Here is a 15,470-nt window from a genome sequence, read left to right on the forward strand (position 1 = left end):
AATTCATCTAGCATAAATAATCAAATTAGAACAAATTCACATAAAGCGATTAAGTATGCAGAAAATAAATATATTTGTGATAAATACATAGTTAATAAGTAAATTCCAATAACCAGAACTTTAGTCACGCCGAATCTTGTTTACTGATGTTTTCAAACGTTTTGTTTTACAATTTAATTTTTTCACTGACATCCAAAACGAAAATACGTATTATAACTTAGTGACTTTCAAGGGGTCAAAGTACTGTAATGTTAATATGCTGCCGATCATAATTATGAAGCTTCTTCGAAAACGCCTTCGATAACGGTATTTGCTATTCGTAACGGATATGTGTATCACTTTTTCGAAACAGACTTTTGTGGAGGAAAAGAACTGTAACGTTACAAAAGTAACGAGCACAATTATACGAGAGACCTATGTTATTCTCTCCGGAACACGGCATCGGACACGGTATTGCACATCGGAACGTCTGTATCATACCAGCTATAAATAACGTTGTTGCTTTGAAAAAAGGAGTATAACGTTTTTACAGCCATGACCTCAATTAAGTTACTGGTTAATTGTAACGTTAATATCACTTTCCACACACACTAAAGTTACTAGTCAATACGTGACGAACCTCTTTCTTACCCTGTAACGTTACTGGTTGCCGGCAATGGATGTAACGTTAAAGTGTCACGTGAAGACCTACTCCTTTAGAGATCAGTTATGGTTCGGTACCGTTATGCACACCTGTAACGTAATGTTCATATACCTGAGGTAACGTTTCTGTTCACGAAAAAAGTTATTCTGTTTCTGGTTGTAACGTAACGGAAACCGTAATTGAAAATACCGTTCCATTTCGTTACGTTACGACTCCCTGGCTGCGTCCTCTGGTCTTGTACACTCGTTTGCTTGGCGCTTTCGAACTGCACTAGGTGACGTCACTTCCGTCAAGACTGTACTTCAAGTATGTACTTTGTACCTTTTGGACACAGCCTTAGCTCTAGCCCAAGATTGTGGAGAAAACGCACACCTTCCGTGCTTAGCGTCGAAGTTGCTTGTTCTCGTTGCGTTCCTATTTCCGCACAACAGATGGCACCAGTTGTTCAGTCGACTGTTTCAAACCAGCTGGCGATAGATGTCAGCTTGTGCGCATCTTCTGCCGTTCTGTCAAGACAACACAACACAACAATGATATGCGCCAGAACGCAGACGAATGTGTATGTGCATATAATTTGACCATCAGCACAATCATTCACTTAGTTTAAGGACAAATCTCTTAAACTTCTCTGAAGATGAATGTGACCTTTAGGATTCTCTTGAAGACCGGTTCTCAGTCAGATCGAGATTATAAATTCATCGGAGATGTTTCACACACACACAATATTTAATTTCCATAATAAATTAATCAAAATATGTGTTTCCAGTGCTTCTTTAGTATTTAAATACTATATGTTGGCTTATTTATTCTATTGAATGGCAGGTTTCCCTAATAAATCTCAGCATAAAAGACAACCTTAGCTAGAAAGTTAATCTACATTATCTGTGAATTTTATATTCTGTGTTTTTACCTGTACGTGGCTGGTCCTTCAAATGTATAGGAGTTACTGGCGTGTTTAGAATATGCATTTATTTATATTGTCAATACATCAATAATAGGCAACTCTTAAAACAATCATGGTGTCCCCGGTTCGATACCCTGTGGAGGCACATAGTGGTTCGGATCCCACTTTAAACTGTAGGTCCAGTCCCTATTAGCCTTACTGTGCATAAAGTGGACTTAAAACACAAAATCAATCAATGAAACTGGTGTAACAGGTTTTTATTGGGTGGCCAGAGGATGGCGTTCCATCGCCGCTATTACATACCTCTCATAGACATCTGTTAACTTAGCTCCTCAATTACTCTCATGATGCTTGATGAAACAAATAACCAAATTAGAGCTTCCATCTGAGATCGAACCCGCAACTCTTCGCACCAAACGCAAGAGCTCTACCGTTCGGAGGTCCATAATAAGTAAAAGGTTTGCAATATTTATAGTGACTACCTTGGCCCTTTGTAATGTTTCACAAATCACTTGTTGTTTTCCTAGTTGCCTTTTCAGTGGCGACAACAAAGGGAAGTCTGAAAGGTGGACCTCCCATCACAAGTAAATCTAGATAAATAGATGCTATTGTAAGCCAAATACACATTATTTTTGTGGTATTGTGACGAGTACACATGTTGTAATATTGCCTTCGGATGACTTCGCAATGTGAATTTATGAAGGTGCATGTTTAGAAACAATTGACAATCAAAAAAAGTAAACATTAAGTAAAAAGTTGTGTACTGCATGCGTACAAATACGAGAGATTTTGAGTTTATTTTTAAGTAGAGAGGCTAATCGGGACTGGATCTCAGTTTAAAGTTCGGTTCGAACCACTATGTTCCTTCACCGGGTGTGTGGCTGTTTGTTTTTGAAAAAGGATTTTTTTTATTGTTGACAAGAATTAATTGAAGTTACTGCTGCATAACGTAATAAGTAGGCCCTGGATTTTTATGTAATATCAAAGTACAAAATATGTACATAAATATGTAATATTTATTGATAAAATATGTACTTAAATATGTATTATCAAAAGGATATGTAGCTAAATATGTAGTATCAAACTATATGATATTAATAGTAATCGATTATCCAAGCAATTTCAAGAATTCTACTAGATAATTATTTTATTTGAACATATTCAACATAATTTTAAGAACATAAGTTGTTCAAATTAAAATTTGTATCAAATTTATAAACTCAAAAAGGCACAGCAACTATACATATTTAAGAAAATAATTTTGTCAACTATTAATTACTTTTCACATCGCAAATTATTGTATAATGTGTAAGAGAGCTCTTTGCAACTTTCGAAACAAATTGTAAAGAAAGAGCATCTACAGAAAGAAGAATCGAATGAATATCGTACATAGCTACTTTTGTACTTTTTGTACAAGGGAACATATTGTGTAACTCGCTGCGTACTCTTCTCCACCGATGCCAAGTCTCTAGGTGCTTTGCATGAACCTAAAAGCGAAATGAAAATATGCAAACAGAATGGGGGACAGGAGAAACTCCAGCTTCTTTCGATAAATAAGATTTCTCGGGTTTTTTTCTTGTTTTTTTTCTTTTCACTGATGGCCAAAAAAATCAGTCTTTCGACTTGGCAGTCAATTTTAGGTGACCGTAAGCACTATGCATCATCTCATTGATTAGAAAATATGAGCCGGCCCCCGTGGCGGAGTGGTTAGCACATCGCGCCACGATGCCAGGGGTCTCGGGTTGGAATCCCGGCTTGGACATGGATAGTTTTGTGAGTGTCCATTCACCAATTTCATCGCATCATCACTCATCCCCATCTTCGCAAATTAACCAAAAGTGGCGCAATAAGCGAAGTAAAATAAAGCAAATAAAGGAAAAAAATAATAATAATAAATAGAAAATATGACTTTACATGAGCTACAAATTTTCTTCATTATGTTTCAAAGATCTAAAATATAGGAGAAAGGATTAAGATAGGGATAAATAACCGAAATATGTTGTTTTCTGTATAGTAAATTAGCAAATATGTAAAAATATGTAACATAGATCTTATGCAAAATCATGTCAGTTATGTAATTCGTTAACGTTTTCCTGTTCAAGGTATGTATCTAGAAAGGAATAGAATATGTAATTACTAATTACATACAAATTCGAGCTACTAATAAGTACGAGTATAATCGTGTAGCAATTTAAGCTAAAAGATTACTGGTATTTTGATGTCATGTAGGTATTAAATAAACACATATCTACAATAAACTTGATCTTTAAGAGTAACACTGAAAGTATTTTGAAGACACGGCTATTATTTTTCGTCATTAAAACTGTAAATATGAAACGTGATCATGTTTTGTATTGCAGGAAGGTGGAATGTAATAGGACCAAAGTAGAAAGATGGAGGAGCGAGGCAGAGTGGAAAGAAGACGTAGATGGCGGCGCAAATCCACCTCGCCCGGGTGAAAATTTCATCTTGAACCGCCCCTGCTTCTTCCCAAGAAAGTATCTTTCCCCTCTGCCTCCCCATTCGTTTATAGTGCTTCTTTTTTATATAGATTTTTAAGGCATATTTAGGAAACGTGCCTTCAAAGTGCATTTAGTGCATATTTGAATTCATGTTTTGGCATCGCCAAGTTCATATTTTATCATTTTGATAGCGCAAGAATATGCCCTCAAGCTCAATCTTCTTAGTAGTAATAGGGGTGAAACGCAAAACACCTGCGACATGAAAAATCAGGCCATTATGTTGGCGGCTCGGGTTCGATTCAAAGCCGACAAAAAGAAACCTGTTACGGAACTAGTAGCGAAACGAAATAACTGGGGTTTCATGGTAATTCTCCTCTGGCACCAAGTACCGTACCCCCGCGCACAGAATTTACGATCTTAATGTAAGACATATTCATTCACCAAGAATCGAGTTACATTCGATTTTTTCCATCTGAGCCAATTCTGCCAGCATGCTCCTCCTCCCCGCGTGATTTACGGCAGGGGCAAAGGAATGAACAAGTACTGTTCCCATTCAAAAGACCGGCGTCTAGAATAGGGTCAAAAGAATTACCCCATGCGTTTCCGGTCATGAAGTTCCAGAGAGAAAGACAAAACGGGGAAGGGAGGGGGTGAGTCTCTTGAGAGTTATTGCAAACCACGGAAATATTCCTGGCGATTTTCCAAATATGACGTTTCTTTCTTCTTTTCTTTCTTTCTTTACTGCGAAGTGAATGGCGCCGTGTGTGATGGAAGCTAAATAATTCAAATACTATTCGGACGCACCTAGTAAATCTGATTTCCACAAAATTACGCGATGGAAAGTGCGGGGGCTGCAAGTAATGATTCAGAGATGGCGCTGACGTCGTCGATTTGCGAGTTCTTCAACGTGGACATGAAAATGTACTGTAGTATGCATATCCATTTGCTGTCAAAGGTGACATTTAATCCTTTTCATGATTTCGGTTTTTAAAAACCTTTTTGTTTCGGTTTTCAAACCTTTCTTTCTATTTTAAACAGATTTTTTTGGTTTCCTTTTAAAGTTTTCAAGACCAATTTTAAAATCGGAAATGTCAAATAATTTTAATATCACTAACGGAGTTTTCACCGAAGCAAGAAGCTACCGTGTCACTTTGAAACCAAACTTCAAAAATAAATGCAGCCTTTCGTACCGAAGTGACACGACAAGCTGCGAGTGTCGCTCGGACTGGGCCGTTTCCTCAGTATCGTGCATCGTGTCGCCTCGGTCTGTTGGTAGCGCATGCGCAGTGAATGCTTTTCAACGGACTGCATGATACTCGTGTTGCTTGTCACTTCGGTGCGAAACACCGTGTCCCGTCTGAAAAGCTTACATCGTAAGCAACTGAATATATGCCCAAGGGGCGTTGAGTGGTGCTTCCATGTTCCATCCTGGCATCTTGGGACGCGAAGTTTAATACCATGAATGGAGTGGACGATTTTGTATATTTTTGTAAACTTAGGTATAACTCAACTGTTTGAGCCAATCCAATGCTTTTCAAAAGTTGGCGCACCTGATCGTTACTGTTCCTGACAGCGATACGCAGAAAATAATGTTTTTATTACGTATTGCACTACTGGCTCAGTCGGTAACGCGTCTGACTACCATGCTCAAGGTCCCGGGTTCGATCCCCGGCCGGTTCAAATCCGGGAACTTTTCTAACGGTGGAAGCGGCCCCGGCGCACACCCAGCGTCGAATAACATGGGTACCTGGGGGAAACCCTGGGGGGTAAAGGCGGTCAGGGGCGTGATGCTGATCTCATCATCCCCACTCACGACCGGATCCAGAAAGTGTGGGGCGTTACCCCCACACCCCCTATACGCCTTCATGGCGTGGTGCTATGCACAGGGGAACACTTTACTTTTACTTTTTTTACTTCGAAATGAAGACGTGACTACGAACGAGGCACACCTCCTTACGCACGGGGCAAAACGAGACTGGCAAATCTCATCTCGTCGATACCATCTTTACACCGCATCTCATATGACGCAGTGGTAACGACTTGTAACCGACTAAAGCCCGAACAGCCAAAGAATAAATTTCAGGAAACCCAGACTTTTCGCCTCCAGATGTGGGAGTTTCGAGGGTGGAAAGGCGGTGTTGCTACAAGCGTGATTTTTATCCAGTCGTGCCCGACATTTGCTGTCAACATGCACCCTTCGCTCCCATTTCAGGGAGAGGCAGAGAATCAAAGCCTGCTACGCGTGGGCAACCATTAGGCTTCGCCGTTCTTAGCCTTGTTGAGGGTGCCACCTGTTTCAAAAACGACTTGAACGAAAAATTTGGCAACGCAGAATACCACGAGAATTTCCCCTCACCATGGCAACTGGACAAAGCAGATTGGTTCAGCGGATCATGTGACCCTCCCTGGCTTTCCACGGAAAAAAACAAAAATAGAATTTTTGACGTTTGTTCTTTTGCCGAACAGGCTTTAGTCCCGGATTCGATACCCGGTGGAGGCACATAGTGGTTCGGATCCCACTTGAAACTGTAAGTCCAGTCTCAATGAGCGTAGGGATGCATAAAATAGACTTGCAAGGAAAAAACCCAAACCTCTACCGCCTCCACCTAACACCAGGAGGGTTTGGCAAGGTGACGCTTGTTATGGTGATAAAAAAGGGAAAACCCATTACGTGTCCCTAATTACATAAGAGCATGGCTGCTGTGATGCACCGTGGAAAAAATGAAAAAACTGAAAGGTGAAAACAAGATAGAAAGGTAAGCAGGACTGCATCTGCGTCATCCATGTCGTCTTCCATCGGATAGTCTTTCTCAGCAAACGCTCGTCTCATTATCACGTTCTTTGAACGCTCCTGGTTGCGTTTGCGGTTCTAAATTTAGCGAGGGCATTCGCATGCATATTCAGCAACCTGACAATTGGTCTCCCTCGAGCTTTTCGGAGTGTATTTTTGCCACAGCTAAGTAGCAACGCCTCTTGTGGCGAGTTCCGTGTTCGGATCTTGGAATCGTCAGGGCTCTCTTTCCATTTCGTAGAGTAAAAAAGGACATAACGTCAATATACGCACGATTAACCACTTCTATATGTGAGACATAAGCAACAAGGCACTTCAGTTTGAATCCATTCAAAATTTCTGCTCCAGAGATAGTTGGGACAGAGTGTACTCTCATAGCGATTGCGTGAGGTTAGTGAAAATGTTTAGGAATAATTGGTTGATTGATTTGGTGTTTTAAGTCCACTTTATGCACAGAAAGACTAATTGGTATACTAACCTTTGTAAAGAAAACAACAGTTAAAGGGCTTTCATTCTGTGTAGGTTGTTTTAAGGTAGATTGTTGTTTTAATGTTGTCACACGTTTAACAAAAACATGCAACAATTCCACTTATTAATTATATGTACATCTTATTACACCGCATATCACCCGCTTGCCATTTCCCAATAATAAAAGTTGACCTAGACCTATTGCGGATGAGATACGTAAATTGATACTAGTTTTCAGAATATGAGTCACTTTTTATCTGACGTTAACAGTTTTCCCCCATTTTGGCAATACACTTGACGCAAGCCGACCGAGTCATACTGTATGACGTCACGTACTGATGAAGTAAGTTGTAAAAGCTCATATTAAGACCATATATTTTTTTAAAGAAATAAAATTATTGAATATACCCCATTGTTAGTTTATTCTCGTTGGTTACAGTCTCACAGACTATCAGAAGTTGTGTTGAAAGATAAAAAACTGTTAATGTATTTTAATGTATATTGTATTGTAATGTATGTTGTTGATTCCCTACAGATAAAAAGTTTGTTTGTAATACTTAAAATATAGTTTCTGACAACCGAATATTTGTTGAAGTAAGTGACAAGTAATTGTTCATCAGAACCAAATCATTTTAGTAATTGTGTACGTAGTTTTCTTTCACCAAACGATTTGGTCAAACATACCACATTTAGAAATGGCTGCCAATTTTTTTTTTTCGTTACCTACCACAGCTCAACCAAACGTGTTCTGTTAATCAAACAAATCAGTCTCTTTGTTCTGTGTATGCAGTGCATTGGAAAACTTGGCGTTGTATGTAGTTATATTTGTAATTATGTTGAGAGTCCGTGGAATTTATTATTGGTCCCTGCATTCATACACATTGCAAAACTTACTTTCAATAATAAAAAAAAGTTGTCGCGTAAAGTAACCCACCATTTCCGGTGTGGTGAAATCTGGATATTGGCCTATGACTCGGAAAATAACTGCTTCACCCTCCTTAGTATGATAACCAAAAGCACTTCATTAATTCCTTTCACCGATATTTTTCCAATCCAGGAAGCATGCACCAGTCGGGTAATAACGAGAGCAACACCTGGGAAAGAGACGTATGGGAAATGTCTCCTGAAGGCATATTTTTCCTTCCTTCTGTACTCGGATCCCTGCGGTTACCCAGAATTTCTCTTTCTTCAACCCCTGGTTCTTTGTCCCGTTTCCCAGAGCTTCTTTTCTTTTCGTACTCCCTTTTACCCATACCTGTCGGAAGGAATAGAGGCAAACAAGACCGAAGTCTTCATTGTTCGATGCAAAACGTCGCCGCTGAGCTTTGTTGAGTCGTAAACCGAGCCAATTCATCCAAGCCCAGCTGCTGATGGATTCTTCCTGCCAAATAGCGGTTGCCCCATTTCCTTTTCTCTGCCGATTTCGTATTTTCGGTAAACTTGTGGCAGGATCAGGCAATAGCATTATAGGCTTTTTGGCAGCTTGTTTGTGTTGCTAGGTTTGCTTATTATGAGCTTAAACCACTTGAGCGAATCTTGAGCACCCTGCGACTCCACTCTATATTTACACATTGGATAACTTAGTGGTAATCACGATCTTGTCGGCAAAATATCCGTGGTTCGATTCTTCGATGTACGGGTAGCTGTGAATCTCGGTCTGGAAGTAAGGATCTTCTGAAATGGGGCAGATTATATTTTTTTTTTTAGCTGTGGCCTCTGTTCTCATGTGCAATATACTTATATACTTTGTGGAGTTCGCACTGTGCTTGACAACTTGAAACGCATTTCCCGCACAATGTACGTTTGTTGAGTTCGCCCTTCGTATCCGCAACGCCTCATATACACAATACATTTTTTTTATTATTGGGAGACGCGTCCCCCATTAACGATGCCCGTGCCCTATTCCGATCATGATTTGTAATGATTTAGGTTTCTTCCTTTTTCGAACTCGTCATTTTAGGAAACCATTAAGAATATTACAGTCACAAGAATATTTTCAGCTATCTACGACACTTACTTCCCATTTATGTGTACCCAAAGTCCATCAGCACTTTGAAATCCATTTGTATTCAATAAACCATTCAAATTAATTGAAAACAAGTTAATATTTCCTGTGAGATATTTTTCATTATGCACAGAAAGAAGTATTATGTAAATTCTTTTCATTATATTTTGTAAAGACTTAAGTTGTTTTGGGGGCATCACACCCCTTCGTTCTCCGCTTTAAGATGCCCATGCCTTCTAGTCCTGTTTAGATTCAGTGCAAAAAGTAGAGCTTAATTCTACACTCCGAAGCCGAAAAATAATTCCATACTTCCTAACGACTGTTGAATCAAGACTATCTTGAGGTTCAGTCCGCAGCGCTCAGTCAAGACATCATCATCTGGAGGCGATCGTCTTATGGCTGTACACCCCTTGTCGTATTTTTATCGTAGAGAATTAACGTATATTTATTTATTTTCTGAAGTTAAATTTTGACACTTACTCTTCTAGTGAATATAGTTAGAAGAAAAAAGTAGAATATTGAAAATTTACACCAAAATTTTCATTCAGGAAGTCATTATGACCACCACAAAAATTACGACCGTAACATAAAGAAAGTGTTGAAATCCGTTAGAAACGTCCCGGCGTAAAATGTAAACATTGTGTTTGTCAGCTACAGTAAAACTCGTTACAGCTTTTGTATGAATTCTTGTATGTAAAAATCAATTGATTAAATTATAACCTCGCATGTTAGGTTGGCCGTAAACTTGCCAAGTTACGTAATCAATTAAATTTTCTTTAACTTTACCCATAACCAGATAATGCAGACATTCTGTGAAGCTATACGATCTCAATACAAAAACTTAATTTCTATAACCTTGCAGCAAAAGCGAAATTGTTAAAATGGCAATGTTACATTTGTGAATAAATGTATGTGAATAAAGACTAAACCTAAATCATTTGTCATTGTAATTTCGACCTTATTGATTTCATGGAACGAAAGATAATAAACAAATTGAATCATTCCATTGTCGTTAGTAAGATCTGTGACAATAACATGAGTTTCATCATTTTCATTGAAAAAAGAAAACCAGATTAATAGTCCGATCTTAGCGTTCATTTGGAAAATTAACATTTGGAATATTGGAATATTTCCTTACACTGTGTATACACCCTGTTAATATAATCGTGAAGAATGTTAATGAATTATGAAACACAATAAACATTATCACTGATTTAATGTATCAAAATTACGAACATCGAAGCTTCACAAAGACGAAAAATAATAGAAAAGAAACAGTTTGCATAAAACAATCTCATAAAATTAACTCGGTTTTCTATGTGAAAACGTTTGTGTTTGAAACTATTCTGGGATAACTTCGCACACGAATATTTCATCGAATTTCTTGTTACACATCGTACCCTTGTATTTGAATGCAAAATATGTCTTCCATTAGCCTCCGATTAGCCTAAAGAAACACATAGGCGGTCAAAATAAAAATGTAAATGTACACATGTATCAATTTGGCCCAGTTGTATAGCCTTCTTTCAATAAGCATATTTTGAAACTGAAAATTTGTATAAATTATATGAATATGTTATCGAATGTATTGTAAATTCGCTCCAATAATAGAAACAGTTTAGTTCATGATGTAAAGGTTTCATGTGTCCGGAATAGGCATCTAACATACTCTTAGATTTGGTCATTTTTTTCTCTTTTGTCAAAATTTCTTCTTTAAAAATATCGAACAATTTACCCTGAATTACAAACTTTGGTTAACGTTAAGATGCGTTGTTGCTTATGGTTGCAAAATAATTTGTTTCAAAATTTAGTCAATGTTTAAAATATTAGTCATGGTAGTCACTGCTACCAAACATTCGATAACATATTCATATAATTTACACAAATTTTCAGTTTCAAGATATGCTTATATACAGAGAATCATTGCGAAAATTGTGAAGCTTATTTTACAACTTCTACACGTTAATGAACAATTTCTACACGTCACCCTCAGATGTTAACCTCAGATAATTCATCGGGAATACGTATTTCGTAAGTATAAGAACTAGGATAGAAATTACAGAAGGGTCCTGTACTGTAACTTCTTACCCTATTATTTATTTATGAATATAAAACCTTTGTTATTTACCCTGTATCTTTTCGTAGGGAATCAATCACATGGAATTGGCTTAAATATTTCCCATTTTCGGTAACATCTTGAAGATATGTGAACGTTACTCTTACCTTTTTCATCATTATTACCTCTGTAATTGAGAACACAACACTTTACACCATACCTCTTGTACATTTACGCATATTTACACTTCATATCAACTCGATTACAGTACTTAAAATTGCATTGCAATTCCATATTCACTAAAAAGGTCCAACATTCAAACCAAAGAAGCAAATCAAACATGGCGGCTATCTCGCCCAAGGTTATTAGAAGTATATCTCGCCTACAGTTGCTGACGTTTAGTCACATGACCGGAGCATGCCATTAGGCTTTCAGATAGAGAAGGTAATGGTTGAATGCGATATGTTATTCATGCTGATGCTTTTTTATCTTCTAAATCTTTCTAATATATAAAAATGGATGTATGTGTGTGTAGGTGTGTATGTATGTTTGTTCCTTCATAACTCTCGAACGCATAGAGCGATTTCAACCTAACTTGGTAAACGTATCACTTGCAACCTGGAAAGAAATACTGTGGGGTAAGACACCTGGCACCTCTAGTGGTGGGGTGGGAAGGGGTGACATGTAAAACTAATCGAAAACCACCGATATTAGAGTGGAATCCATAGTTTTTGGGGTCGCTAAGGTGAATAGTGACACTCCGAATGCCGTTCAACTCCAAGTTCATCACCTATCGGGAGGAGGGGTGAGAGGGGGTGAAAATCGAAATGTCAAAAATGACCAAGAGTAGTGTCGAATCCATAGTTTTCGCAGTTGCTAAGCTAATTGGTGTCATTCACGATGACGAAACTTGGTACACATATGACTTACACTCTGGAAAGACATACTATGGGGGTAAGACACTCCTGGCACCCCTAGGGGTGGGGTGGGAAATGGGGTAACATGTAAATATAATCGAAAACGACGGATATTAGTGTTGAATCCATATTTTTCGGGGTCGCTAAGATCAGTAGTGACACTCTCAATGCCGTTCAAACTCCAAGTGCATCACCTATCGGGAGGGGAGGTGAGAGGGGGTGAAAATTAAAATGTCAAAAATGACCTAGATTAGTGTCGAATCCATAGTTTTTGCAATTGCTATGCTAATTGGTGACATTCACGATGACCAAACTTGGTACACATATGACTTACAATCTGGAAAGAAATACTATGGGGGTTCGACACCCCTGGCACCCCTAAGGGTGAGGGTAGGAAGGGGTGACATGTAAAAATAATCGAAAACGACCGATATTAGTGTGGAATCCATAGTTTTCGGGGTCGCTAAGATGAATAGTGACATTCCAAATGCCGTTCAACTCCATGTTTAGCACCTATCGGGATGTGGGCTGAGAGTGGGTGAAAATTAAAATGTAAAAAATAGAATGTCAAAAATGAACTACATTAGTATCGAATCCATACTTTTCTGAGTCTCTAAGCTAATTGGTGACATTCACGATGTCATTTGCCTGTAAATAAAATTAGTTACATTGGCACCCCTAGGGTTGGGGGTGGAATGGGGGTGACATGTTAAACGACCGATATTAGTGTGGAATACATAGTTTTCGGGGTCGCTAGGATGAATAGTGACACTCCCAATGCCGTTCAACCCCAAGTTCATTTTACACTATAGTTAGAATTTTATTATTTTCCTGTCTAATAGAAGATTGGGATAAATAAATACCCGGGCAATCAGCAATGGTGATGATGGGCCAGAACATTTATTCTTATGTCAGGATACGCGCGTTCTGCAGGAGGAGAAATTACGCAACATAAGCTTGGAAAGTGTGTTCGAATCAATGGTAGTGCAAAGGAACATTGAACTATTGGAAAAAATGGGGGTATATTTACAAGAAAAATAAGTGTTGCACAGAGACGGGATAAAAAAGAGGAATAAGTGTTAGTTTAAGTGAGAACAGTTAAAACAACCAGAACTGCTATTTAACACCTATACGGAATGTAATGGAAAGTGTAGTCGGTAAGGAAAACCTTAGTTGTGTAATAAGGATAGATGTAGTGCGCACAGCCGATGGCTCGCACATGAGACGAGCAATAAATACTTACTTAGTAAAGAATAAAACACAAGGTAAACTTCATGCAGGTGTGACTCGGTTCATATTATTCAGAAATCCACGTACAGTAGGATAATCATAAATACTACAAGGTGAATTGTCCATTGCTAATTTAATTTCTTTTTCTTTTTCCATACATCTTACGTCTTTTAAGGAATTTAGGTGTCCTGATGTGTTGAAGAAATTAGTATTTCGTCGGCCTTTTGTTTCAATTCATGAACCTGGATTGCGTAAAAATGAGTGATCATATCGGTTAACATGGTCTCCGGTCATATTTATGCATGCACTGCATCCTATATAGGCCTACTACGAATATGTGTCTTCCCAGAACGTGAATAACTTAAGATGAACGTCTTTGAAGACAAATTGTATTTTAATCACACTTATTTGTGGACTTCACAGTAGCATTTAACCTTTGGAAGGAGTTAAAATAATCTGATCAAATTTTGTTGCACCATTCTTCTCCAATTACTTCACCAAGCATTTCACAAATTGTATTCATTACTTCCCCCTTGCACTCACTCGTGGGAGCAGCTGTTTCTAGTTTGCCCTACGTACCACTAGAGGCGCTGCTGTTGATATAAAGATAATTGTAGTTAGCTTCACGTTTTGAAAACAGCGAACCTGACACTGATAGCGTGTGTACAGAAGTTGTCCCAATTCTGTGGCATGTCAGGGCCTACGGAGATAAACATTTCCTTCTCAGATTCCTGGAAGTAATCGGGCTTTGCTGTGCGGGGAACATAAAAAAAACTAAAGGAGAGAAAGATGTGAGGAAAAAAACAAATCTGCTGCTGTTACCCCAAATGAGCACCTGCCCTCAGCGGAATTGGAAGCAGGTGAGTGTTTCGGCAGCTGCAGCGTCTGCAACAAGGGACCATGCAGAATTGAATGGGACTTTTTTTTCACTCGCCTGTGGTTTCGGAGATAAGGATTTGTATGCGAGAAAGGGGCGGGAGTCTTAAGAATTAAGCATTGCTCCCATCGGAGTCAAAGAAAAAGAAGTAGAATTGAAGAATTACGACGTAAATTTGTGCCCAGGAGAGTAAAGAAATCAGACCTAAATCGCAAGTTATTTCTCAAAGCAACGTGTACGCTGCTTTGTCGACAAATACCTTATTTGCTCGTGTTTTGCGTGCCACACGAAACCAACATTTCTATCATATATGCACCTGTCCGTTATTTAGGGGTAATTGCCACGCAAGTCAAGTTGTATCATATTAGAACAAAATAAAAAATGTAATTTGTTAGTTCTTGCATCATTAGATACAACGGTTTATATACATTAATTACTATTTCTAACCAGTATGCGTGTTAATGTTGAATTTATTAATGTTTTGTAGTATTCAAGTAGTAACTTTCTTAACATAATCGAAACTAAGATGGTCATGCATTTTCTTCTCTTCATTTGAGTCACTCCTTAGAGAACGTTTACCACATTGACTTAAAATAACTTTTTTTATGTACTTCGACGTCACCCAAATGCTAAAATAGCTGCAAGTTGGTGGTCTAACATTATTTTTTTAAAAGACCTTATATTTACAAAAACAATTACCTGTAAAATTACTTGAAATGTTATGAATCTATGAAGTAACGTTAGATATGTAGTTTAAATACAGTATGTAACATTCTTATTCGTACACACGGATTTTCAAAGAAAATGCTTTAATATATGAAAGGAAATACACTCTTTTGAAATTGTTTCTTTTATATTCACTAACTATCATTAGGAACATAAAATCTTACCCAAATTCTATATAACCAATGACAATAATAAATTAAATGAAAGTTTGTACAACTTTTCTATTCGTACACTTAATAATATAAAAGAAAAAAGTATATTCAGAGCAAATTGACTGACAGTTCTAATACTTTGATGCGTATGTTTTGGCTTTAATTACTGCTTGACACCTGTTCTTCATAGAATTAACCAATTTCCGACATGTTTCAGAGCTTATTTTATTCCACTCGGC

At 38.0% G+C, this 15,470-nt stretch overlaps 1 protein-coding gene across 3 annotated transcripts in view; it reads left to right on the forward strand.

Moving 5' to 3' along the window:
* The window catches only part of LOC145987852 (uncharacterized), a 291,669-nt gene that overhangs the window by 180,444 nt on the left and 95,755 nt on the right, over positions 1 to 15,470 (forward strand). Inside the window, exon 1 of one of the 3 annotated variants that reach the window (XM_083122601.1) lies at positions 7,174 to 7,190. The exons of the other annotated variants lie outside the window; for them this stretch is intronic. The gene's annotated coding sequence lies outside the window, so the exon portion shown is untranslated. Of the gene's footprint in view, positions 1 to 7,173; positions 7,191 to 15,470 lie in introns of those variants that run through there. 3 annotated transcript variants of the gene reach the window in all.

The sequence above is a fragment of the Lepisma saccharinum genome, chromosome 5, assembly GCF_977018435.1.
Source record: "Lepisma saccharinum chromosome 5, izLepSacc3.1, whole genome shotgun sequence".
In the NCBI taxonomy this organism is placed as follows: Eukaryota; Metazoa; Arthropoda; class Insecta; order Zygentoma; family Lepismatidae; genus Lepisma; species Lepisma saccharinum.